At 51.6% G+C, this 26,425-nt stretch overlaps 1 protein-coding gene and 1 long non-coding RNA gene across 5 annotated transcripts in view; both read left to right on the top strand.

Annotated features, from left to right (window-relative positions):
* The window catches only part of TRAPPC9 (trafficking protein particle complex subunit 9), a 564,887-nt gene that overhangs the window by 215,350 nt on the left and 323,112 nt on the right, over positions 1-26,425 (top strand). The gene's annotated exons all lie outside the window — the stretch shown is intronic.
* Positions 1,669-25,056, top strand: LOC149126356 (uncharacterized). The gene is made up of 2 exons (XR_016236037.1): positions 1,669-9,500; positions 17,567-25,056. It is a non-coding gene; the product is annotated as an uncharacterized LOC149126356 (long non-coding RNA).

Genomic DNA, 26,425 nt, shown 5'->3' with positions numbered 1-26,425 from the left:
TCAAGTGGAAATTACCAAGCAGCTCGGAAGGTTGAATGGGGTGCCCAGGGACAAGCAGTTCCCAAGTAGAAGTTAAAATGCAAACCAAAAGCTTGAGCTGCTTCCAGGGTATCATGGTGTTTCTCTACGCGTAATTTCTAAGTTTCCGAACTTATCATGGGATACAAGACATTCCCTATTGATTGAAGGCACACTTAGAGAGCCGCTGAGTCTAAGCTTTTTAGCCTCTCTGACCCTCAGTTTCCGTTCTGTGCAGTGCAGATAATAATACTTCCTCCTGGGCTTTTGTCGGAGTTAAGTGTCTGCTATTAGCCCTGGTAGATAAGAAAGGCTTACAGAATGGCAAATCCAATTCAGTTCCAAATTATTGCTAATCTGCCCCAGTAATAGTCACGGAGACAGGGAATTTCTTTCTACAAAGTATAAGCATAAAAGCTTCAAAGGAATCCTTTAATCTGCTCAACAATTTCAAAACTTAATAAGAAATTTAAGAGTGAGATATACGGAGAGAGTCTGTACTGCCTGTGGAATCCAGAACACACAGTGGGGGCAGAGGTCAGAGGAATGTTCCTTCAGCTTCCCTGGCCCCTTAGCACTCTTGCCATGTGTGGTAATCACTGTCCATTTGATGAGCCCCTGCCTCCCCTGGAAGCGCTGCATCTGATCCGTTTGGCTAGCCCGTGTCTGGTGAGAGGCTATGGCACACCCTGGTGTCTATGCTGGCCATGTGGTGGTAAGCAGGACTGAGTCCCAGGGCTCACTGCTGGTGGAGGAGACAGGCGGCAAACAGATGGTAGCGCTTGTGACCCGGCCTGCTGTTCTAGGTGGACCGGCAGCACGGCCTCTAGGCAGAGACGCCCTGGGAGAGGGAAACCTGCAGCTTTTATAAGTGAAAGCCCCTGAAGGAGGTGTGAAGGCAAGAGAAAGAAGCCAGACAGTAAGACTGGGTGTGCACAAGTCAGGTTCTTCGGCCAACTTTAGAAAATCATTGCCTTTCCTTTCTGCACTTCCTGTTCCTCGTTGGTTGAGAACTTGTTTTCTAAAACCGAAAGTGGATGCTGGATTTTCTCAAAAGCTTTTCATGTGTCTTGAGATGATCGCATGGTTTTCCTTTCCTAGTTTGTTAACATGGCGCCTTGCACTGGTCCGCTGTGGGATAGAAACCAACTTTGCATTCTTAAGCTAGAGCCTCCCCTCGTCTCGATGCAGCGTCCAGCTCGAGACTGGGAAGTCGTGGGCATGTCTGACACCGGAGCAAAGGAGCCCTGCGCTCAGATGGGCAGCAGGGAAGGGGCTGCAGGGAGCGGGCTGGGGGCGGGCGTGCCCACTCAGCAGGGCCCCTCCTAGCTAACGCCAGCTCTGCCCTGTGCTGTGACTGAGCACGGAGAGTGTGAGGTGAGCTGACAAGAGAGGCTGCGAGGCTTGGGCAGTGGTGACCAGCAGGAGCCCCGCATTCTGATTTGCTGCCCAGTGCTGCCCTAACTGCCTCCAGGATGGCCGTTAGAGCATCCGGCAAGGCTCCTTGCTCACCTGAATCCTCATTAATCTGAGTTCTTCTCTTAGACTTTAAAGACAGTTTGCTTACTACACTCTTGATTGAAAACCTCTCGTTTCAAACAGGCCTTGAAAGGGCCATGTCCTGAGGTTTTCTAGGTCAGCAGTTCCTAATCGCCATCCTGGGTCACACGCATTCTGCGTTCTGAGATTTATACAACACTTTCTTTCCAAGTGGTGTTTTAGTGATGATTCTCGATCTTTCCAGATATCATGACTTTGGGATGCTATTTTTATATGGATTTTTTAAAAAAAGATTTATGTATATATTTAAAAGGCAGAGGTACAGAGAGGCAGAGGCAGAGAGAGAAGTCTTCCCTTCGCTGTTTTGTTCTCCAAATGGCCACAATGGCCAGAGCTGGGCCAATCCAAAACCAGGAGCCAGGAGCTTCTTCTTGGTCTCCCACATGGGTACAGGGACCCAAGGACTTGGACCATCTTCTACTGCTTTCCCAGGCCACAGCAGAGAGCTGGATTGGAAGTGGAGCAGTCGGGACTTGAACCGGTGCCCATATGAGATGCTGGCACAGCAGGTGGTTGCTTTACTTGCTACACCACAGTGCAGGCCCCTAGGCTGCTGTTCTTGCAGCGCTAAAGATAAATGGACACATTTACGCAGACTTTAGACTAGGAGTGCGTGCCCTGGGTGTTGTGACTTCCTTGTGATACATTTTGAGTGGTCAATTGACTTAGCCATGTTTCTGACCATCTTTGTACCTTCTGAATACCAGTGACATCTTGTGTAACCCTCGGTGACTCTAAGAACTTCCTAGGCGGCATAGTTGTGACCCGATAGACATGGCGATAGGGACCTCAGGAGCACTTCCTGTGGTCGCCCTGCAGCTCTTCAGGGCGTTCCTGCACCTGCTGCTTGTCTGTCTCTAAACTGACATCTCCGCAGGTGACTCCTGACTTCCTTGAACGAACTCTTTTGTCATTTCTCTTTTTTGCCTCCCGAGCCTTCTGGCGTCTGGCTTTACCCCTCAGCGGCCTGGTGGAATGTGTTTCTCTGAGATTCCCTGTGAACCCGTCTCTCCCCACAATGAAATCCAGGGGTCCTGTTCTCCCAGCCTGCGCCTGTCTGCGTCTGTGCACCACACGGGGTGCTACTGGACACTCCCATCTCCCTCGTGCACCCCACTGCCCTGTGCGGGCTGTGCCGCAGGTCTCGTTCTTTTCACTTGACCAGCAGCAGGTGAGATGTCAACTTCTCCCTTTGGAATGGGGAAGTGGAGGCTTGAGAAGATACTCTGTGGAAGTTGGCACAACTACTAAATAGGGTTGCTGTGGTCTGAAGTCTCCGGAAGCTCTGGCTCCTTCCCATTCTGCTGTGGCTCTTACCGTGTGCGCACAGGTGTGTAGGTGTCCCACTCTGCGGTGCGGCCGTTCTCTTTGTACCTGCATTGCAAGTGTCTTCAGGGCACATGTGCTGACCAGACAAGGTCATCTTCCAGTCTCTGAGCCTCGTCCCATCCACGGCTGATAACCCTCTGCTCCTGCTTCCCTTCTCATGAGCTCCAGGATAATAGCAATTTAGTGCTCATAAATATTTGCTGAATACAAGAATGTTCTTGGTTCTAGGCCAGCTTCTGAGACTGCAAGAGCAAAGACAGCATCCCTGGCATTCAGGCGCCCTCCGCACAGGGGAGCAGACGGGAGGTGGCCCGTGACAGTGCAGGCGCCTGAGCCCTGGCCGCGGGAATGCCCAGGTGGGGAGGGCAGCAGGGCCAGCTCCCCGGCGTGGTGCCCTGGCACCCGGTGCAGAAGACTCACCCGCCGGTGACTTGGGCTCCTCCCTGCTCCGCGCAGGCATCCTGGGAAGCTGGACGCAGTGGTTTCTCGAGAGCCAGTCGTGGGCATGGCAGCAGGTGGCAGCGGCAGTGGTCTGCTTCTTGTTCCTTTAACCAGAGTGCCTGCGAGGAGCGCCCTGGGAGGAAAGGATTTATTTCAGCTCACAGTTTGGAGGGGACAGCTCAGGAGGAGGCATTCACACTGCCCAGTAGGTGGTGGCTGGTTGTGGCCGGTGCAGAGGAACGATCACACTGGTCAGCGGGAAGGAGAGAGGTCAGCAAGGCAGGACTTGAACTCAGGTAGTCAGCCCTCTGGCAAGAACCCACCCACCCCTTGACCGAAACACCTCCCACCAGACACCACGATTAGATCCAGGCTCTGGCTTGAACTTGTCACCTGTTAACATGAAGCCATCAGAGTTTAAACATCTGCATGAGTTTTGGGGGGACGAGTCCTGCTCCACCATAGCACCCTGGGCACCCTGTGAGCTCAGGGACAGGCTCTTACTGAGCCCCGAAGCCCACTTGCTCTGCCCTCATCTTGTGCACGCAGATTCCCCGTGACAACCCCCCCTCCCCCCGCACTGCCCTGGGCTGTGAGGAGATGCAGCTGTTTTACAGAGCATCAGGAGTCTCACCCGATGACCCCCTCCTGAGGGTGGGCTATGTGGCTCGACGACCCCCTCCTGAGGGTGGGCTAGGGCTGAGTCTCAGCGTCCACCTGGGGGGAAGAGGACATTGCAGCCTCAATCGCTGCCTTTCACCTGGAGGGTCCTCAGCACTAGGGCAGGGTCCCCCGACGGAGACCCCTGGCTCCGGGGTCCCTGGCAAAGTCCCTGCGCCGCCCTGAGCCTCGGTTCCTCTCTGCAGTGGGGAGGGTGGTTCCAGCTCTGTTTTTTTCACAGTCCTTCCCCGAGCGCAGAGGGAAGCCATGGGCGTGTCAAGGCTGTAGTGCTCTCAGGTCAGCGTCGGTACACTGTGCTTGGCTGTGTCCGAATGTGGGCATTTGCATAGTGTGTCCTCAGGTTTGCTCTCCTCCTCCCTGCCTCCCTGCCCTCCTCTCCTCCTTTCCCTGTAGTCTTCCCAACCCATCCTCTCAGTTTTTATCAATTCATTAAACGTATTTGTATATTTAATATATGGGGGGAGGCAGGGCAGGGGAGGGGAGAGGGAGAGGGAGAGGGAGAGAGAATGAGTGTCTTCCGTCTACTGGTTCACTCCCCAAATGCTCACAGCAGCCAGGGCTAGGCCAGGTCAAAGCTGAGAGCCAAGGACTGCATCTGGGTCTCCCGTGTGGGTGGCAGGGACCCAGGCACTTGAGCCATCACCTGCTGCCTCCCAGGCTGCCCGTCAGCAGGAAGCTGGGATCCAGAGTGGAACTAGAACTCCAGCCTGGATACTTCAGTATAGAATGTGGTGTCCCAAATTGACGCAGGCAATGAAGATATTAATTTTTAGTCCAGGTTCTTGCCTCCTGTAGTTAGAAAATACTAAGTGGAGATTGGTGTCCTGTGCAAATAGGAATAAAATTTATTTAGCAGTGAGGGAGTAAACACACAATCACATGCAAATGCGAGCTGCTCTACACAAGAAATACCCAACACGAGTGGGTCAGGGACTTCCCATGACGAGAGGAGAAGAAACCGAAAACGGTGCCCGTGGTTGGCAGGGTCCCTCTGCGGGTGAGAGATCTGGAGGCCCGTCCCAGACCTCTCCGTGGCCGGGGAATGCTGTCTCCTGCTTTCCGCCTCTTCTGATGAGGAAGCGGGTGGTGCTGCATTTGGATGATAAACGGGGAGGGGTCTCAGCTTGCGCCCTGGTCCCAGACGTGGCAGGTGCATCCTGGGGAGGGATGAGTATGAAATGGACAGTTGAAGAGACAGCGCCACTCTGCAGATACAGGAGTTCCAGCCTGCCTGACGAACCACCAGTGACGCCGTGTCGCCGTGGTGACGTAACTGCCCTGCCACGGTTCTGTATGAGTCCACATCCAAGTGTGCGTTCACTGAGGCACGTCGTTTCCGTTTGCTGATCACTGCTCGGCTCTGCCAATTGCTGGGTGCTGTGGCTATGGAAAAGACACCATACTTCCCCCAGAGGAGTTCGGTGTAGACAGTTTAAGTGCGTGCCAGAGGCCCAGGTGTTGTCTGCACAGAAGGCCTGGGTAGGGGTGTGTGTGCAGTGTGGAAGGACTGTTGCTAGGTGAGCTGGGTAGGAAAGCTGGGAGACTGTCAGGTTCCTCCAGGGCCCTACAGTCAGCGAGTGCCCCAGGTCTCAGTGCTCAGCGAGTGCGTTTCAGGAGCTCCCAGCTCCTCGGGGGTGTGCTGCATGGCTGAGCCAGTGGAGGATTGTGGGTGGGTCAGTTAGGAGGGCAGTGCCTGAGGGCCTTAGCTGCAGTCAGGATTTTGGGTATGAAATGGGTGGTCATGGGCATTTTAAGGAAAGGAACAGTAGGGGTGAAATTCCTTTGGAGAATCTCGTGAGCAAGCTCGCCTTCTGCGCTGGCATGGGTGGGTGTCCACAGCGCACAGCTTGGCCGTGTTGGCAGGGCTGGGCTCCTGTGGTGCAGCCTCAGGCTTCTCGGGATGTCCCGGTACACTTTCCGGGTGTGCCCTTTCCCCTGAAAGTAGGTATTCCCTTTTGATCTCCACTTCGTGGGAAGATGTCGTTTTCTCTCCTCCGGTTCAGATCTGAACATCTTCCACTCGCTAGTCACGTGGAAATGGACAGCTCCGTCCTCATGGATGCTTGCACATTTGTGTTCAAGCTTCCTCCTTCAGCTGCGGGTGAGAGCTCGCCCTGCCGGGTCTGCACGGTGAGCCTGCTCCCCTCCTGCAGCTAGACCAGTCTGGGTTACATCTGTGCCTACGAGTTTTAAGCTGAGATCTGCAAGAATCGAAGCCTTGGCTTTACGTGTGCGATTTGAGTGTATTCCTGCGGGGGAACAGCTAAGATCTCCTCCAGAAAATCGCTTCAGAGCACACCTGCACACTTCAGGTGGAGAGCCAGGGACTTCGAAGCTTACATGTTGAGAGAGAGCTCTGCAAGCAAGCAGAGAATGGAGGGACCAGCAGCGGAGGCAGCGAGGGGCTGTCGCCCGCCGTGGGCCACTTGGGTGCCGCATCGCCACTGCATTGTGGCGGCGGCGGCTGTGTCCCGGGGGTCCGGGAGCGCTGCTGGTCAGAGGCGGTCCCCGGTTGTTGCTGGTTAGGATGCTCAGCAGGTGCCCGCTGCTGACTGCCACCCTGGCGGAGTGGGTGTTAACAGGGGCTGAGCTAAGTTCACGTCAGGTTGCTCCCCTCCTGGCCTCCTGTGGGGAGGCCGGATGCAGCCGCCTGGGCCCTCTGTCCTGCGCCGGCAGCCTCTTCTCACCGTGACGTGTGTCCCAGGCCCTGTGCTGGGCAGTCGTCTGTCACCATGCTTTGTGGCTGAGTCTTGATTGCAGCAGCCTGCCGTGACTTCCTTCCCGTGTTTAGTGGACACAGCACTCGTACGTGTTCACGGCGGTGGGGAGCTTCAGTTCACGTGTACAGTGTGTACTGCTCAGATTAGGGGAACTGCCGCATCTGTCCTCTCCAGTGTCTACACTTCTTTGAATTGAGAACTTGCTATTTTGAAATGCAGTTAGTTGTCAGCAGCCTTGGTTCACTGTGGAACCCCAGAAGTTTGTCCTGTTCACCTGCACCCTTGAAACTGTCCCCCATTCTTCCTCCTTCCCCACCCCCACTCGGGCCTCTGGTGAGGTGCTCTCTGCTGAGGTCAGCGTTGCAGCTTCCCTGCACAAGTGAGAACACAGTTTTTGTCTTTCCGTGCCTGACTTGTTTCACTCAGCATAATGACCTCCAGTTGTCTCCTCGTCTCTGGGAATGGCCGACTGTCACCCATTTTTATGGCTGAGTAGTATTCCATTGTATGTGTGTGTGTCACATTTTCAGCTGGTTGATTCCAGCATCTAGGCTGCTTGACATAGTGCTGCTAAAAGCATGCTGGTGCAGATGCCTCTTTGGCAGACTGATTGCATCTCCTTTAGTTGTGCACCCAGCAGTGGGGTTAGTGGATTTTTTTTTTTTTTTTTTTTGCCAGGCAGAGTTAGTGAGATAGAGAGAGAGAGAGAGAGAGAGTTATAGACAGTGAGAGAGAGAGACAGAAAGGTCTTCCTTCTGTTGGTTCACTCCCCTAATGGGTGCTACGGCCGGTGCTGTGCCGATCCGAAGTCAGGAGCCAGGTACCTCCTCCCAGTCTCCCATGCGGGTGCAGGGACCCAAGCACTTGGGCCATCCTCCGCTGCCCTCCCGGGCCACAGCAGAGAGCTGGACTGGGAGAGGAGGAACCCGGACCAGAACCTGGCGCCTATATGGGATACCAGCGCCACAGGTGGAGGATTAGCCTAGTGAGCCACGGCGCTGGCCAGGTTAGTGGATCTCACGGTGGCCCTCTCAGTGTTGAGGAAACTTTGGACTGTTCCCCATAATGGCCTCCCTCCCTTACACCCCCCGCCGCGCCCTCCCCAGCGTTTGCTGCTCTCTTGTCTTTTTGGTAATAGCCACTGTGGGTTTGAGGGCATCTCTCTGTAGGTTTGGTTTGCATTTCCCTGTTGATTGCTGATGTGGAGCCTTCTTTTCATGTAACTGTTGGCCCTTTGTATGTCGTCTTTTGAGAGCTGTCTGTCCAGGTCTTTGTCCGCTTTTTAATCAGGTCACTGTTCTTGCTGTGGAGTTGCGGCTGCTGTCTGCTCTGGGTGGCAGGCCCTTGCCGGCGAGCGGCTTGCACGCGCTTCTCCCCTCCAGCAGCCCGTCCCTTTGCTCCTCTCTTGCAGAAGCGCTGTGGTGCAGTGGAATCCCATTTGTCAACTTCTGCTTCTGTTGTCTGTGCGTTTGGCTTCTTTTCTAAAAAGTCTTTTCCAGACCAGCGTCCTGAGGTGGCTCCCTGTGTTTCCTCCTGGGGTCTCAGACGCGCGCCTGTGGTGGGGTCGGGTTGTGTGTGGTGAGAGGTGGGGGAGGGTGTCTGCGTGTGTGCCGCTGGTTTTCCCAGCTCCTTGTGTTGAGTTTGCTTTCTGCACTGGATGCTCTTGCTGCCTTTGCGGAGGGTCAGTCGCGGGCCCGGGGCTCCTAGCCGGGGTCTTCCCACCTAGCCCCGAGGCGGTGCTGATGGATTCCCCCCCCAGTTCAGTAAGTGGCCACTCGCGTGCTGCTCTTGCGCCCTTGCCTGCGCCTTCCGGAACTCTTTCCTAAGCGCGGCCTTTATTGCCTGGATCCGGATTTGCAAATCATAGCCCATTCAAGGAACCTGCGCCAAGGGCTGGCGTCCGGAGTCGACACAGCTGATTCAGGCCTTTGAGTAATCTGAGCTCCAAGATGTTAACATTTCTAAGGGAGAGAAAGGATGCCACATTTCTCAGATGCCCAGCGTGTGCCAGGCTACATCCGCAGTTCTGTTGAATCTTCATTTTGGTCTTGAGCGGCAGACACTGATCTCCCTTCAGGGACGTGTAGGCCCCGGGGAAGTCCGTCGACGAGTAGTGTCATGTCGGGGGGAAGAGCAGGAGAGGAGGTTCACAGTGAGGTTTGCTGCCTGCCTGTCTCTTCCGTCATGCTGTGGGGTGCGAGCCCAGGACCATCTGCTTGTCGGCAGTGTGGTGTTGCTGGAGGGAACGTGAGACCCGGCTTCCCATCCAGGGGGCCGCTGCTGTCCATCTCCTCGTCGGTCGGCGTGTTGCTGAGCTCCTGGGAGTCTCCGTTTGCTTTGTAAAATGGGAATAATGTGCACCCCCAGAGGATTCTTGTGAGGCGGGAGAAAGTGCACGTGGGGCCTCCAGCCCATTGCAGGTCCTCAGGAGAAGTCTTGGCGATCAGAGCCTGAGTGCTTGCACGTGGGCCTGGGAGGGGCGGGTGCTGAGAGTCTGAGGTCATGGCACCTCCCCCCCGGCTCAGTCCTCTGCTGCCAGGTCGGCTGGCCTCTCTGAGACACTGCCAGCTCTGCTCACGTGAGAGCATGGACTTGCAGGCGTGACTTTGGTCCTGGACAGTGACCTTGAGAATCCCACGGTTGGTGCCGCTCACCCAAGCAGCGTCAGAGACAGCAGCAGCAGGAATGCCCCTGGCTGCTGTCCCTGTGTTTCACTTTCTTCCCTTGGTGAAATCCGAGCGACGAAACTCGGTAAGTTCTTGAGGTTGCTGACAAGTGAGATCAGAGCCGTGTCGCTTGTTCTGTTGAATGTTCACCTTCTCTCTGTAAGTCTTTTTTTTTTTTTTTTGAAAGCTTTACATATTTGAAAGGCAGAGTGATGGAGGAGACACAGAGAACTTTTCTATCTACTGGTTCACTCCCCAAATGGATGTAACAGCCGGCTCTGGGTCACCCCAAAGCCAGGAGCCAGGAACTCCACCTGGATCTCCCATGTGGGTGGCAGGGGCCCAGTACTTGCACCGTCAGCTGCTGCTTTCCCAGGTGTGCTAGCAGGGAGCTGGATCCGAAGCAGAGCAGCCGGGACTTAACCTGCACTCTGATATGGGAGGCCGGCAGTGCAAGCGGTGGCCTAACCACTGCCCACACGCTGGCCCTGCGTGACGGTCTTTGGTGTAACAGACCGAGCACCTTTCCTCAAGGAGGGTGGATCCAGGGCCAGCAACTCTGGTTGGACTCACTCTTCCAGCCAGTCTGCTGTGCTGGAAAAAGCTGCCAGTCAGCCTCGTACTGCTAGCTGTTCTCCCTGGGATTTTAGTGTCATTTTCACCTGTGGTTTCTGATCAGCACTCCTGGTACAGGACAGCAATCGACAGGTGCCTATGAGCTTTGATATCTGTGTTCTCAGTTTAATCCGTCACCTCCTTCTGGAAGTATCTGTTTCCAGACTCCCTACGGAACCCACCGGGGCATGCCGAGACAACACGTGTGTCCTGGCCGCTGCAGCCGGGCTGGTGCATGGGGACTGCTATGGGGGTGGAGGGGAAGGGAAGACGGGACTTGAGAGAGCTGGCGGCCAGAGGGCGTGTGCTGCGAGCTCAGAGCAGAAGGTTGTGGAGTTTGTTCTTTTATTCCTGCTTACTCTTTGCTTCTAACAAAAGTAATGAATAATCGTTGTAAGAAAAATCCGGAAAGTTCACAGAAATGTAAAAGAGAAGAGCAAAATACTCCCCACAGTCTTGCCCCTCAGGGATGGCGCTCTGCCTGTGCTCGGTGTGTTTCCCTCCATCCTGGCTTGTGTGTCTGTTTGCTCAGGTGAGATTGCACTTCATGGAGGTCTAGCCCTCTGTCCATTGCACTAAAGTAGCAACGACTTCCTCACTGCAGGCCAGCAGGCGACACAGCGGGACGGCCTCCCGTGTGAGGCTTGGGTGGCCACCGTGAACGGGCGCACCTTTCCAAGCAAGGAGCTGCACGTCACCTGGAGCCTGAGGCTGGCAGGAGGAGACCCTGGGTGCAGGAGAAGTGTGCACCCTGCAGCGTTGTCTTGGCGAGTGCAATGGCCCTTGAAAATGAAAAAATACTGAGCGTGGATGTCAGTTCTGCACCCAAACGTGCCTTTCATCCCGTGTCTGCGCGGGCTTTATTCAGTGTCCTCACGAACGCCAGGAAAGGGCCCAGGAGCGAGGGGTGACTCGGGCTTGCAGGGGCGTGTCTGCGAGGGGCCTGGCGTCACGGGTGTCAGGAGTGGGTTTGGGAAGCTCGGCCATGCAGCAGACGGCAGCGTCCTGTGGGCTGGAGGGCAGGCTTTGGAGGCCGCTGCCGGGCTGCCCGTGACCGCCCGCCCTGTGGCAGGGAAGGGAGTACCAGCCGGGTTCCTGAGGCGGGCCCTGCTGTGCGTCAGCTTGGGATCACCGTCCTGTGGGCAGTGCTGGGCTTGTGTGTGATTCCATGGAACAAATCAGAAGAGGGGCGTGAGGGTGAGCCCCTGAGGGGCAGCCGCGTTTCTGTGCCTTGCTTCCGCTATGTGTACTTCATGTGCTGGTGAGATACTAGGGGTGTCTAACATTTAGATTCCCTGAAGGCCGTGGCACCATTTCCCACTCATGTAGGGGAGGTTGTGAGGTCCCCTTCTCTGCTCCCCACCAATGTGCTGAAGAATATTCTGGTCTTGCTCACCCATTTAGCAGGAAGAGCAAAACAAGCCCAGAGGGCCTGCAGGTGTGGAGTGGAACGAGGAGGAGGAGCTATGGGAGAGGCCAGGACTGGCGGAGTGGGTGGGGGTTGGGGCTCCCTGGGGCTCCAGGCCCCTCCCCTAAGTTAGCTTCCTCCAGTGCTCCTCCAGGGACCAGAGAGAAGGCAGGAGTCTTTCAGTGGCACCTGGCTGTTGACCTGTGCTTCAGGAAGTGTGGCCCTGAACTAGGCCTGGGCGACGCCCCCCCAGAGCTGGGCAGTGAGGGGGGACCTGCGGCAGCTGCAGCTCCTTAGAGCGTCGCGCAGAGCTGGGTACCAGCGGAATGTCGTTGCAGCAATAAAACAACGTGTACCTTGGGCGTGCTTCTCGTGTTCAGCTGGCTGGCTGTGGTAGTTTTGTTGATTTGGTGGATCACAAAACACGGGAGGATCTTGAAACATTCGGTTTACCTTTCAGTGTTAAAAATAATTAAGAAACCCTGATGATTCTACACCCAGAGGTAGATGTGCGCCATGCGCTGAGTCTCACCGGCATCGTCAAGGGCTGATCATTGCAGGGTTCTGCTCTTTGTACCTGATTCCTTAATCAGGAATGATGAAGGGACACAGAAACTTCATTAACGTAAAAAACCTTGATTCATTTGAGAGTGAGCAGATGCACCCCCATCTGCTGGTTCACTCCCCAGAAGCCTGCAGCAGCTGGGAATGAGTGGGGAACTCAGTCCAGGTCTCCTGCCGGAGCGCCAGGAATCCGGTTACTTGTGCCATCACCTCGGCCTCCCGGGTCTGCGTGAGCTGGAAGCTGGCATCAGAAGCTGGAACTGGGCATTGAACCCGGGTACTCGGGTGTGGGACTCGGGCCTCCCAGCCAGTGTCTGAACTGCTGCTGGGCTGAATGCCTGCGCAGACACTTCGTTTTGAGTGATGTGTGCAGCCAGGAAGAAAGGAAAATTGCTGGTGCTAAACCACAGTGCACGTGGAAGCCATCTGGTCACTTTTATAAAGTTCTATTTTTCATTGATAAATTAGGATCCATATCTGGGGGTACAATGTGGTGTTTCTCTGCATGCACTAGCACCTTGCATGATGATTAAATCAGTTTTGTCGTGTCTGCCGCCTCTGACAGCTATCATTTTTCTGTGGGTGGAGCATTCAATCCTCTCTCGTAGCTGTTTGGCAATTGCAGTGCATTATTGTCACCTGGAGTCGAGCCGTGTGGTCGCACAGCAGCCCCCATGCCTCCTGCCTGCTTGTCTCTCGGTGCTGTGGAGTGACGGCTCCCTCCTGCTTTGGCCTCTGGTCGCCACCATTCTACTCTCTACTCTGATGAGACCAGTTTCCAGGTTCCCCTTCGCAAGTGAGGTTCATGTGGTATTTGTCCCTCTGTGCCTGGCTTATTTCGCTTAACGTAACGTCCACTTGGTTCATCCATGTGTTGCAAATGACAGGACTTTGTCATTTTTTCTGGCTGCGTAGCGTTCCCTAAGTGTGTGTATTCCGCATGTTTAGAGCCCAGTCAGCTGCATTAACTTCCTGAGAGCCTAAAGGTTGCTTCCGTTTCTTGGCTGAAGTGCGCACGGAGGGCAGCTGTCCCCTGACAGACTTCACTTCCTGTGGGATGCAGTGACACGGGAGGGCAGCTGTCCCCTGACAGACGACTTCACTTCCTGCGGGATGCAGTGACACGGGAGGGCAGCTGTCCCCTGACAGACTTCACTTCCTGCGGGATGCAGTGACACGGGAGGGCAGCTGTCCCCTGACAGACTTCACTTCCTGCGGGATGCAGTGACACGGGGGGGCAGCTGTCCCCTGACAGACTTCACTTCCTGCGGGATGCAGTGACATGGGGAGGCAGCTGTCCCCTGACAGACTTCACTTCCTGTGGGATGCAGTGACACGGGAGGGCAGCTGTCCCCTGACAGACTTCACTTCCTGTGGGATGCAGTGACACGGGGGGGCAGCTGTCCCCTGACAGACTTCACTTCCTGCGGGATGCAGTGACACGGGGGGGCAGCTGTCCCCTGAGAGACGACTTCACTTCCTGCGGGATGCAGTGACACGGGAGGGCAGCTGTCCCCTGACAGACTTCACTTCCTGCGGGATGCAGTGACACGGGGGGGCAGCTGTCCCCTTGACAGACTTCACTTCCTGCGGGATGCAGTGACACGGGAGGGCAGCTGTCCCCTTGACAGACTTCACTTCCTGCGGGATGCAGTGAGCACGGGAGGGCAGCTGTCCCCTGACAGACGACTTCACTTCCTGCGGGATGCAGTGACACGGGAGGGCAGCTGTCCCCTGACAGACTTCACTTCCTGCGGGATGCAGTGACACGGGAGGACAGCTGTCCCCTGACAGACGACTTCACTTCCTGCGGGATGCAGTGACACGGGAGGACAGCTGTCCCCTGACAGACTTCACTTCCTGTGGGATGCAGTGACACGGGAGGGCAGCTGTCCCCTTGACAGGGACTTCACTTCCTGTGGGATGCAGTGACACGGGAGGGCAGCTGTCCCCTTGACAGGGACTTCACTTCCTGCGGGATGCAGTGACACGGGAGGGCAGCTGTCCCCTTGACAGGGACTTCACTTCCTGTGGGATGCAGTGCGCACACGGGAGGGCAGCTGTCCCCTGACAGACGACTTCACTTCCTGCGGGATGCAGTGACACGGGAGGGCAGCTGTCCCCTGACAGACTTCACTTCCTGCGGGATGCAGTGACACGGGAGGACAGCTGTCCCCTGACAGACTTCACTTCCTGTGGGATGCAGTGACACGGGAGGGCAGCTGTCCCCTTGACAGGGACTTCACTTCCTGTGGGATGCAGTGACACGGGAGGGCAGCTGTCCCCTTGACAGGGACTTCACTTCCTGCGGGATGCAGTGACACGGGAGGGCAGCTGTCCCCTTGACAGGGACTTCACTTCCTGTGGGATGCAGTGACACGGGAGGGCAGCTGTCCCCTGACAGACGACTTCACTTCCTGTGGGATGCAGTGCGCACACGGGAGGGCAGCTGTCCCCTGACAGACTTCACTTCCTGCGGGGTGCAGTGACACGGGAGGGCAGCTGTCCCCTGACAGACTTCACTTCCTGCGGGGTGCAGTGACACGGGAGGGCAGCTGTCCCCTGACAGACTTCACTTCCTGCGGGATGCAGTGACACGGGGGGGCAGCTGTCCCCTGACAGACTTCACTTCCTGTGGGATGCAGTGACACGGGGGGGCAGCTGTCCCCTGACAGACTTCACTTCCTGCGGGATGCAGTGACACGGGAGGGCAGCTGTCCCCTGACAGACTTCACTTCCTGTGGGATGCAGTGACACGGGAGGGCAGCTGTCCCCTGACAGACTTCACTTCCTGTGGGATGCAGTGACACGGGAGGGCAGCTGTCCCCTGACAGACTTCACTTCCTGTGGGATGCAGTGACACGGGAGGGCAGCTGTCCCCTGACAGACTTCACTTCCTGTGGGATGCAGTGACACGGGAGGGCAGCTGTCCCCTGACAGACTTCACTTCCTGCGGGACAGACGCGGGGGTGGGATTGATGGGTCGTAGGGTAAATCTATGTTGAACGGGACCTCTGTGTATTTTCCACAGTAGCTGCACTAATTTATGTTCCCACCAACGTGGTTTCTCTTTATCCACATACTCGATAGTACCTGTTGTCTTTCCGCATTTTAGCAATAGGCCATCCCACAGGTATGCAGTGACCTCATTGTGGCTTTACGTTGCCTTTCTGTAATGATTGACTTTTTGGGCCCCTTTTCATGTATTGTTGGCGATTTGAATGCCTTCCTTTGAGAAATGTCCATTCAGGTCCTTTGCCTATTCTGAAAATAGAGGCTTTTGTTCTCTTGTTATCTACTAGTTTGAGTTCAAATATGTATTTTGCATACCAGCCCCTTCTCCCGTGGGCGACTCTTGAGCATTTTCTCCCTTCTGCAGGTGGGTTCTTCACTTGGAGTTTTTGCTGTGTAGAAGTATTTGTGTGTGTGTGTGTGTGTGTGTGTGTGTGGTGTATTTCTATTTTTCTGTTTTTGCTTTTGGCGTTTTGAGGGTCATTTACAAGAAATCACTTCCCAGACTAAAGTCCGGTATCTCCCCTCCCCCCCTAATACATAAGTTTCATAGTTTTGGCCCTCAGATTTAGGCTTTAACCCACTTGCAGTTGATTGCGCCGCATGTGAGAGATAAGAGTCTGCTCTTCTCCTTCTGCACGTAGACAGCGGTGTGCCAGCACTCTGTGCTTCCCCATTGCGTGTGCAGCACCCCTTCACGATGAAAATGCTGAACAGATAGGTGGAGGAGGAACACATCTCAGAGTAGTAAAGTCCGTGTCTGATACACCTTCTACTGATGTCAGCTGATTATTGAGAACCTTCCTTTAAGATCTGCAACAAGATAAAGGTTGCCTGCTCTGGCCTCTTGGATTCCACAAAGTCCTGGACGTCTTAGCCAGAGCATCACCCCGGAAAAGAAAGAAAAGACCTCTGCCTTGGAGAGGAACAAGTTAAAACTCCCTATTTGCAGATGATAAAATCGCACATGAAGACTTCTAGAAGTTTATGGAAAATGTGCATTATCTTTTGCTTCCATTTTCCACAAATTTTTGCAAGTCCTCCTGTCTGTCATAGAGAACCCAAAGGACTGTACAGTTATTTAATAACTGTAAATTTCATAGGTACACTTTTTGGAACATAGTGGTTCTTCCCCCCATACCTGCCCTCCCACCCCCACTCCCATCCCACCTCCTACTCCCTCTCCCATATCATTCTTCATTAAGATTCATTTTTAATTATCTTTATTTTTTTTAAGATTTATTTATTTATTTGAAATTCAGAGTTACATAGAGAGAGGAGAGGGAGGGAGGGAGGGAGGGAGGGAGAGAGGGAGAGACAGAGAGAGAGAGAGAAAAGAGAGATCTTCATCCGTTGGTTCACTCCCCAATTGGCTACAATGGCCAGAGCTCCCTCTGGGTCTCTCACGCAGGTGCAGGGGCCCAAGGACTTGGGCCATGTTCGACTGCTTTCCCAGGCCATAGCAGAGAGCTGGGTTGGGAAGTGGAGCAGCTGGGTTTTGAACCGGTGCTCACATGGGATGTTGGCGCTTCAGGCCAAGGCATTAACCTGCTGCACCACAACGTTGGCCCCTAATTATCTTTATATACAGAAGATCAACTCTATACTAAGTAAAGGTTTCAACAGTTTGCACCCACACAGAAACACAAAGTATAACGTACTGTTTGAAGACCAGTTTTACCATTAATTATAGTACAACTCATGGACAGAGGTCCTACATGTGGAGCAAGTGCACAGTGACTCCTGTTGTTGATTTAACAATTGACACTCTCATTTATGATGTCAGTGATCAACAAGGCTTTTGTCATGAGTTGCCAAGGCTATGGAAGCCTTTTGAGTCCACAAACTCCATCAGTATTTAGACAGGGCCATAAGCAAAGTGGAAGTTCTTTCCTCCCTTCAGAGAAAGGTACCACCTTCTTTGGCCCCTTCTTTCCACTGGGATTGCACTCACAGAGATCTTTTATGAAGGCCATTTTTTGCCACATTCCATGCCTGAAATGTTCTCATGGGCTTTTTAGCCAGATCTGAACGCCTTAGGGGCTCATTCTGAGGCCAGAGTGCTGTTTAGGGCGTTTGTCATTCTATGAGTCTGCTGTGTGGTCTGCTTCCCATGTTGGATCATACTCTCCTTTTTAATTCTATCTGTTATTACCAGACACTTGGTCTTATTTGTGTAATCCCTTTGATACTTACTCTTATCTTTATGATCAGTTATGCACTTAAAATGATCATTTTGACTAGTAAGATGGCATTAGTACCTGTCAACTTAATGGGATTGGAGTCCCATGGCAAGTTTTTAGCTTTACCCTCAGGTGTCAGTCCGTGGGAATATGTGCTGAACTGTACATCTCCTCCCTCTTTTATTCCCACTCTTATTTTTTACAGGGATCATTGTTCAATTGGATTTAAACACCTAAAAATAATTCTGTGTACAACCATTCTTTTAGAGCTAGTAAATGAATAGATAAAATCAACCAACAAAGTTGGTAGCATTTCTATACATGAATAGCAAATGATCTGAAAAACTATTAAAACAATCCTTTTTACAGTAACTCCAGAAAATCTGAAGTGCTCAGGAATGAATTTAACTGGAGAAGAGAAAGATGGGTACATTTAAAACTATAAAACATTACTGAAATAATTTGAAGATGACACAGGTAAACAGAAAGTGCCTGTGTTCATGAATTAGAAGAAATATCGCTGAGCTGTCCATGGGCTCCACAAGATCTGCAGATTCACGCAACCTCAGTGGCTTCCTTCGCAGAAGTGGTGAAGCTGTCGTGAACTCTGCACGGAACAACAGGAACCTCAGTGGTCAAGCAGTCCTGAGCAAAGAGAGCAAAGATGGAGGCACAAGACAATTGACTTCAGAACATACTCAAAGCTGCAAAGCTGTAGCAATCAAAATTTCATGGTATGGACAGAGAACAGACACCTGGTCCAGTGGAACAGAACGGGGAGCCCTCAAATAAATCCATACATCTACTGCCAACGAACACAGTTGTTTCTATTTAACAAGGAGTAATAATAAAAGTTTATAAAATGCCTACCTTGTGGATTATAGAAATTCTTTAACTGGGTTCTTTAAATTTGTTTTGTAAGTTGATCGAATTACACTTGAGAAATCTTACTCTGAGGTTTGTGGAGTGATTTGTACTTTCCCATGGGTCTTCAACCTCCTGTGCGCTGTTTGGCCTTCAATACTGCCATCTAACAGTGTGGGTGTCAGTATCCCAACTCCAGCGACAGAGATGGTCCTCTCGCACACCGTGCAGGCTCATCTAGCTGGCCCCTTCTTTGTGGTAGTTGCCGCCTACTCCGGGCCAGGCCTTGAGTGTCTCTGGGTTCCACGAGCGTGCCCTGCCTGGTTCTTGTGCCTCTAGTCTCTGCTGTCAAGCTGCTTGCTACATCTTCTACAGCACCCCTCGCTGAGACTCTTCCAGGTCTCCCCATCATCTGGGGGAGAGCTCCGGTCCCTTGATGCAGCACACGGAGTGCTCAGCACTGTGGTTCCTGCTTCCCGCCAGGTGCAGCCTCGTCTTGTCTTTGGTGTGGGCCAGTGACAGAGCTGTGGGCAAGGCCTAGGGTGGTCTCGTGGAAATGCCTCAGGCAGGGTTAGTCTTGTTTGCTGAGGAGTAGGCAACCCCCTGGGCGTGACGGGGCTGTGAGGCTGTCTTCAGCCTCCTGGAGCTGGCGTGGGCCTGAGCTACGTGGGTGTGGGCCGTTACAAGAGAGAAACACGGTTGTGTCATCTCCGAGTCTCTGGCATCTTGCGGTGGTCTCCTCCATTGCCCCTCCCCCCGCCTCCTGCTGCTCTCTTCTTTGCCTTTCAGTCTTCCCTGTTCTCAAGTTGGGTGTCGTGCCCAGCATCCCGCCCACCACCCGGTTCCATAGCTGAGTGTGGGCACCACCCGCGACCATGAGCCCCTGGAGGCTGCTGTGTCACTTGTGCTGATGAGTGCCTGTCACCTGTGTGCCCCTTGGCTGATTCCCACAGTGCCCGGGTCCCAGCGGGTGCTCAGGGGCTGTGGTCTGTGACTGTGAAATTCTGTCCATCCTATGCACGGATGGCTGCATTTGAGGATGTAGTGGGGTCATTTGGTCAACAGCTTCCCAAAATATCGCACGGAAAGAGTGTGCTTCTTTCTGGAACGGATGCAGTGGCTTTACCAATGGGAAGTCTGTTTCTGTGCATACATCGTGCCAACCTGAGATTTTGAATTGGCGAGCAGGAGAGGTTGCTTTGGGGAGAGCCAGGCTTGGTGGCTGGGCTTGGGCAGCGGAGGGTCCTGGCGTGCAGGCTGCGTTCTCTCCCCAGCTGAGTGAGTGCTGCTGGGTTTGGATGTTTGCTTTGTTATAATCCATGGAGCTCACCTTTCTGTTTTGGGGGCATTTTTTGTTAACACGTTTTACTTTATAATAAAAGTATTTCAGAAATAGCCGATTTAAATTAAATATAATAACGGCTTTAAGAAAATGACCACTACCTCTAGCAGTTAGACAGCCAGGATCAACTTAGCGCACATTTTTCCTCAGTCCATTTCTCTATGCACATTGCTGCTTAAGGAAGAATGGAACATTTTTAAAAAAAAAAAATTATTTGACAGAGTTATAGACAGAGAGAGAGAGAGAGAGACAGACAGACAGACAGACAGAGAGAAAGGTCTTCCTTCCGTTGGTTCACTCCCCAAATGGCCGCCACGGCTGGCGCTGTACCAATCTGAAGCCAGGAGCCAGGTGCTTCTTTCTGGTCTCCCATGTGGGTGCAGGGCCCAAGCACTTGAGCCATCCTCCACTGCCCTCCCGGGCCACAGCAGAGAGCTGGCCTGGAAGAGGAGCAGCTGGGACTAGAACGCAGCACCCATATGGGTTGCTGGTGCTGCAGGCGGAGGATTAACCAAGTGAGCCACGGCTCTGGCCCCCGGGGAAGAGTGGAACATTTTTACAATGGAAAAAGCCATGTGCCATGTCTTGGTTGAAGTAAACTAGTCTGTACTGGAGAGAGGGCATTCTTGACCTGTGCTCAAGGCCTACAGGCGTGTCTACTGCGTTGTGCCCTTTCCCACCAGCTGTTGTACTGCCCGCGCCGCAGCCCACTCCTGCTGGGGAGCTGATGGCTCTGATGCTTCTCTCAGCCTGCTCAGCAGTCACAGGGTCAGGCCTCCTCACCGCCGGGAGAGGCTGGTGCTCAGACACTGTCTCTCAGTTTCCTGTGGTCAGAGGCTTAGGACTGTTGACCAGCTGGTGTTGCCTGGGCCTTTTGCATTCAGCCTTGAACTTGCAGAACTGCTGCATTGAGGGAGGTGGCGTGTAGAGGTGAGGATTCCGTACTTTGTCTTCCTTGATGGCCTCACGCTGTGCTAGGCTGGTCCCTGCGGCTGTGTTGGCTGTGTCATGGGACTCGCCAGTCTCTAACCACTCCCTGCCCGGCTCCCCTCCCCTTGTTTTCTGTGAAGATTCCCAGGGCTGGGCATGTGGAGACAAGAAGGACCGGTCCCTTCCATGTCAGCATGCGAGCAGGTCGTCCCGCAGTGTCCTGTCCCCAGCCCTGTGGGAGCACCTCCAGGCAGGGCTTGATTCTTTAATTTTTACTCCTGTTTGGATACCCAGCATGGGGCGCGGCATCTGGGAGGCTTGGGACGTATTTTCTGGATTAAAGGATGAGTGGAGGCACAGTCCTCTCCCTGAAGGAAGTTGTTAGTGGTGGAGAAAACCAGACCCAGGGTGCGGAGGGGAGAGGACATAGGCCAAAGTCGGAACTGTACGTTTTCTCCACATCCAAGGTGATGCATATGGAAGCTTCTAGCTTATTCTGGAAGGTGGTTTAAGCTAATTTAATGGAGTGGAAAAAGGGCTGCAAGAGAGAGAGTGTCCCGGTTCCTGTGTGTTGGGAATGTTGCCCTGAGGAGCTGAAGATGGCGTTGTGCTTTGAAGGGCGCGTGGCTCAAGGCATGGTGGGTATGACTGCATGTGTGGATGACAGGGTAGGTCAAGGCCAGGTCACAAAGGTCTTGATTGCCAAGAGACTGTATTTTTAGCATTTGAAATTTCTTAAAGTGAGCTCTTAGGATTTAATAGTCAGATGGCCCAGGGATTCGTTCTGCCAGCTCCTGATATTCTTTATTGGAGAATGAAATGGGAGGACTGTGCGCAGGAGGCTAAGAGTGCACTTAACAAAATGACACTTTCCAGTGGATCGATGTGCACTAAATGGTTTGAAAGTCAGGGTGGAGGTGGATCTGTGCAGGTGGAGAGTTGGAGACATCAGCCTGTCAGCAGTGGGGCTGTTTTCCAGCTACTGAATGCAGCTTGGGGAGGCGGCCGCTCAGAAATATTTGTGAAATTCAGTTTAAAGTAGGGGGCAGTTATTTTTGGAAGCCAATATTCCTAAGCTGTCTTTCTGTTGATTTTGTTGAAATATGCAGAAAATAGATTAATAGATTGAGTTTTTAGGGTAAGGAAGGCTTCTGAAACATTTACCTGCCTCAACCCAGAGATGGTAATTTTTTAAATAAGATTTATTTCTTCATTTGAAATGCAGAGTTGGAAAAATTGTCTGTCTGTCTATCTTCCATCTACTGGGTCACTCCTCCAGGGCTGGATCAGGCCCAAATCAGGACGCTGGGATACCATCCAGGTCTTCCGTGTGGGTGGCAGGGGTCTGTGCATGTGGGCCATCTTCCACTGCTGTCCTAGGTGTCTTAGTAGGGATCTGGATAGGAAGTGGAGCAGCTAGGACTTGAACTGGTGACCGTGTGGGATGCTGGCATTGCCAACAGTTTAGCCCACTGTACCAGCCCCCAGAGACTAAAGTTTCAGGAGTGTTGGTGTATGCCCACACCAGAGACCTAAAGGAAAGATCTCCAGGTGCCTGAAGCAGAGAAGAAACTCGGAGCCCCTGCAGGTGTTTGAAACTAACCGTGACTTGCCTCCTTGCACTAAGCTTTCCACCAGCACCGGGCTCTGGTGCCAACTCGGAGAAGGAAGGCAGGCTGCCGGCCTCTGGTTCTGAGTCCCAAAGGGCTTCGCTGAAGCTGGGCCAGGAATGCCTGCTCCCCAGACTGGGGCAGGGCAAGGCAGCGTGTGATGGCTCAGCATTGCAGGGTTGCAAAGAGTTGCCCGGAGGATACTTTCCTGAGGCCTGCAGGGCAGCTGTGGCAGGTGCAGAACTGCTGGTGGAGACATTTCCCCGGCCAGGGGAGGTGAACCTTCCCAGAGAGATGTGAGGAAGTGGAGTGTGTGGTCACAGACCACCACTGGTGGTGGGGGGAGCAGAGGAGGGGAGGGGGGAGGAGTGATAGGGGACGTTTTGCATTCTTTTATTTTTGTTATTCCATGAGCTTTTGGAAGCCTCTTCATATATAGGCATTAAGGTGCAAAGAAAAAGTTAAAAACAAAGAGTGGGTGAGTTAAGTGGACACCAGGCACAATTGAAGACACAGTAAGTGGAGTGGAAGATAGATCTTAGGGGTGCTCCCGGGGGGTTATGGTGAGGAAAATGTGCACAGTAGTTAAGAGTAGAAGAAGGCACTCTGAGATATGTGTCCTGCAGGCCTTCCAGGAACAGAGGGCAGAAAAAGTCCTGGAGAGAGAAATATTCTGAGATGATGACTGGTAGGCAGGAGTTCTCAAATTACCATGTCCAGCAGGGTATATGTTTTCAAGTTTAATTAGAATGATAAAGACTCAAGAAACTGAAATGAAGCAAGGTGAACACAAGGAAAATCACCCCAAGATCCATTGAAATCAAATAGCTAACAACTGGTTGTGTTGAGGAATGCCTTTAAAACAACCAGAGAAAAACACAATGCATTGGAGTGAAGATAGAGATGACTGTAGGTGGCTTGTCAGGAAGAAGTGCAGGTGGAGGTAGCAGAATTTCATCTTCACTTGATAAAAGCCAAGAACTCTGTATCCAGCTAATATATCCTTAAGAAATAAAGGTAAAGTACTTACGAACAAGAGTTGAAGGAAGGCATCACCAGCAAACTTGCTCCACAGGAGGGCCTGAGGCTTGAAGGAGGTCCATAAGACAGAAGTAGCCCAGTCCCACGTGTTGAAATGTGTTGGAAATAGCAGAAAATGATAAATGTAAGGATAAATATAAAAAATACTCACTCTTAAAATTTTTAAGTTTTCTTAAAAGGAAATTGACTACATTTTAAGGAAAAACAAGCCCCCAAACCTTTTATTGTATTTTAGAGACATATATAAAAACATGTAACCAATGTAGAATGGGAGAATTGAAAGAAATGATAAATTCTTATACTGTACATAAGGTTATATGATATTTGAAGATAGATTATGATAAGCTCAAGATGCACATTATAGCTATAGAAAAAATCACAAAATAGAAGTACAAAGTATTATAGCTGGTAAGCCAGGATTGCAGAAAAAATCCTGGCCGGCGCCACGGCTCACTAGGCTAATCCTCTGCCTGCGGTGCCAGCACCCTGGGTTCTAGTCCTGGTCAGGGCACCAGATTCTGTCCCAGTTGCTCCTCTTCCAGTCCAGCTCTCTGCTGTGGCCCGGGAAGGCAGTGGAGGATGGCCCAGGTCCTTGGGCCCTGCGCCCACATGGGAGACCAGGAGAAGCACCTGGCTCCTGGCTTTGGATTGGCACAGCGCGGTGGCTGTAGCGGCCATTGGGGGGTGAACCAATGGAAAAAGGAAGACCTTTCTCACTGTCCACTCTGCCTGTCCAAAAAAAAAAAAAAAAAAAAAAGGAAAAAATCCTAAAAAACACCCATAAAATAAGGCAGGAAAAGAGGAAAAAGGAACAAAGAAGAAATGAGACAAATAGCAAGGTGGTAGACTGACCCCAATCATATTTATCCTATGTTAGACGTAAGTAGTCTACAAACTTCACATTAACACTGGGGACTTTCATATTGGGCAAAACACTTATGTGTTTGTAGTAAAACTGTTTGAAATACAAGAACACAGGTAGGTTCAGAGTGAGGAAACATATGCCATGCAAATGCTAACCTTAAGAAAACAGACATTAATGTAAGACAAACTAGACCAGAAATATCACCAGGAACAAAGTGAAACATTTCACAGTGATTAAAAGGTAAATTCTTCTGGATGATGTCACATCCTCAAATGTGCATACACTTAATAACAGAGCTTCAGACTACATGAAGCTATGAGCTGACAAAGTTGAAATGAGAAATGGACAAGTCCATAATTACAGTTGGAGATTTCACTAGTCTTTTCTTAGTAATCAGTAGGTCAAACAGATAGCATACCAGTAAAGATACAGAAGTCCTGAACTGTACTCAGAACTAACTTAGTCTAGTTGAACATTGTAGATTATCCAGTACAAATTGATAAACATTTTTTAATGGGCATGTTGGACACTTAGTAAGATGGACATATGCAGGGCCATAAATTCTCGTTAAACTTGATAGTATTTAAATTATATTGAGTAATGATCTGTGAATACAACAGAAGTAAATTAGAAATCCATAACAATAAGATGTCTGATACGTCCCAATCATTTGAATATTAAGTAACACAATTCTAAACAGTTTACAGGCTACAAGAAGAAGCAAAAAGGGCAATATGAAAACATTGTGAGTTGACTAAAAACACAGCATAGGGGCCAGCGCTGTAGTGTAGCGGATAAAGCAACTGCCTATAGTGCCCGCATGCCATACGGGCGCTGGTTCCTGTCCTGGCTGCTCCACTTCCAATCCAGCTCTCTGCTGTGGCCTGGGAAAGCAGTAGGAGATGGCCAAGTCCTTGCGCCCTTGTACCCCTGTGGGAGACCAAGAAGAAGCTCCTACCTTCAGGTCGGTGCAGCTCTGGCCATTGCAGCCATCTGGGGAGTGAACCAGTGGATGGAAGACCTCTCTCTCTCTCTGCCTCCCCTTCTTTCTGTGTAACTCTGACTTTCAAATAAATAAATTAACTCTTTTAAAAAAAGAAAAACACAGCATATCCTAGCAGGGAAATCTGGAGCTGTGCATGCTTATACCAGGAAAGAAAAGTAGTTTAAAATTAATGAACTGTGTTCCACTGAAAGAAATCAAAAAGGAAATTAAAGCCAAAGTCACCATAAAGAAGAATAAAATAAAGAACAGAAACCAGTGAAATGAAAAATAGGTAAACAGTACAGAAAAAAAGTGACAGCAGGAGATTTGTTCTTTGTAAAGGTGGATGAAATGCATACACTCCCAGCCAGACTGATCAAGATAAAAAGGAGACATTAAATGTCAATACTAGGAATGGAAACGAGGACATCAGTATTTTCTACAGATACTAAAAGGTAAAAAAGCACTTAAACAGTTCCCTGTGAGTAATTTTGATAAGTTAGATGAAATGGAAGAATTTCTCGAAAGATACATATCACCAAAATTGAGTCAGGATGAAATAGAGTGCCCCAACAGCCCTTTCTTTAACAGAAGAGAGGCAACTCATTGCATAATATTTTGCAAAACAAAACGTCAGTTAGCAGTTTCATTTGTCAATGTTATCACATAACAGAAGTAGTACCAGTTTTATTAAAAACTCTTTCAGAAAATAGCAAGAAACGCTTCCCTATTTATTTATTTATTTATTTATTTATTTATTTTGACAGAGTGGACAGTGAGAGAGAGAGAGAAAGGTCTTCCTTTGCCGTTGGTTCACCCTCCAATGGCCGCCACGTCAGGTGCGCTGCGGCTGGCGCACCGCACTGATCCGAAGGCAGGAGCCAGGTGCTTCTCCTGGTCTCCCATGGGGTGCAGGGCCCAAGTACTTGGGCCATCCTCCACTGCACTCCCTGGCCACCCCAGAGAGCTGGCCTGGAAGAGGGGCAACTGGGACAGAATCCGGCGCCCCAACCGGGACTAGAACCCGGTGTGCCGGCGCTGCAGGTGGAAGATTAGCCTGTCGAGCCGCGGCGGCGGCCCCAATTTATTTATGAGACCAGCATTTTCCTGATACAGAAGTCAAAGGCATTACAAGAAAACTATAGAACATCATCCTTCATAAACATGTATGCAAAAAGCCCTTAGAATGAGCTTTTGGAATTCATAGATATAGGTACTTTTAAAAAGAAAAAGAATGCAATAATAATGTAAAATGGGTCGTTCATTATGACGCAGTGGGATTTGTTCTCAGAACGCAAAGCTTGCTAAACATCCGGAATTCAATCCGTATATTTTACCATGTAGTCAGAATAAACGAGAATGAAAAACATGGTCATAGTGAGAGATGTATAAAATGTGGCACAGGTCTGTGATATGAGAAGGCCTCTTGTTCAGCTTCTAATGGACATCCACAGAAAAATCTGAACTTACCGTGGAACTTAATGGGGGATGCTTGCTGCCTAAGGCTGCCTAGAAGGCCAGGGTGTTCATTTCCACTGTTCTTATTCAATGTCGCTCTGAAAAGCCTAGTTAGCAACATAAGTAACAACAA

This window comes from Oryctolagus cuniculus, chromosome 6 (genome assembly GCF_051225735.1).
Source record: "Oryctolagus cuniculus isolate XC-2025 breed Fujian yellow rabbit chromosome 6, ASM5122573v1, whole genome shotgun sequence".
Lineage (NCBI taxonomy): Eukaryota > Metazoa > Chordata > Mammalia > Lagomorpha > Leporidae > Oryctolagus > Oryctolagus cuniculus.
The sequence above is the reverse complement of the archived record's forward strand: the minus strand, read 5'-3'. Positions and strand labels throughout refer to the sequence as shown.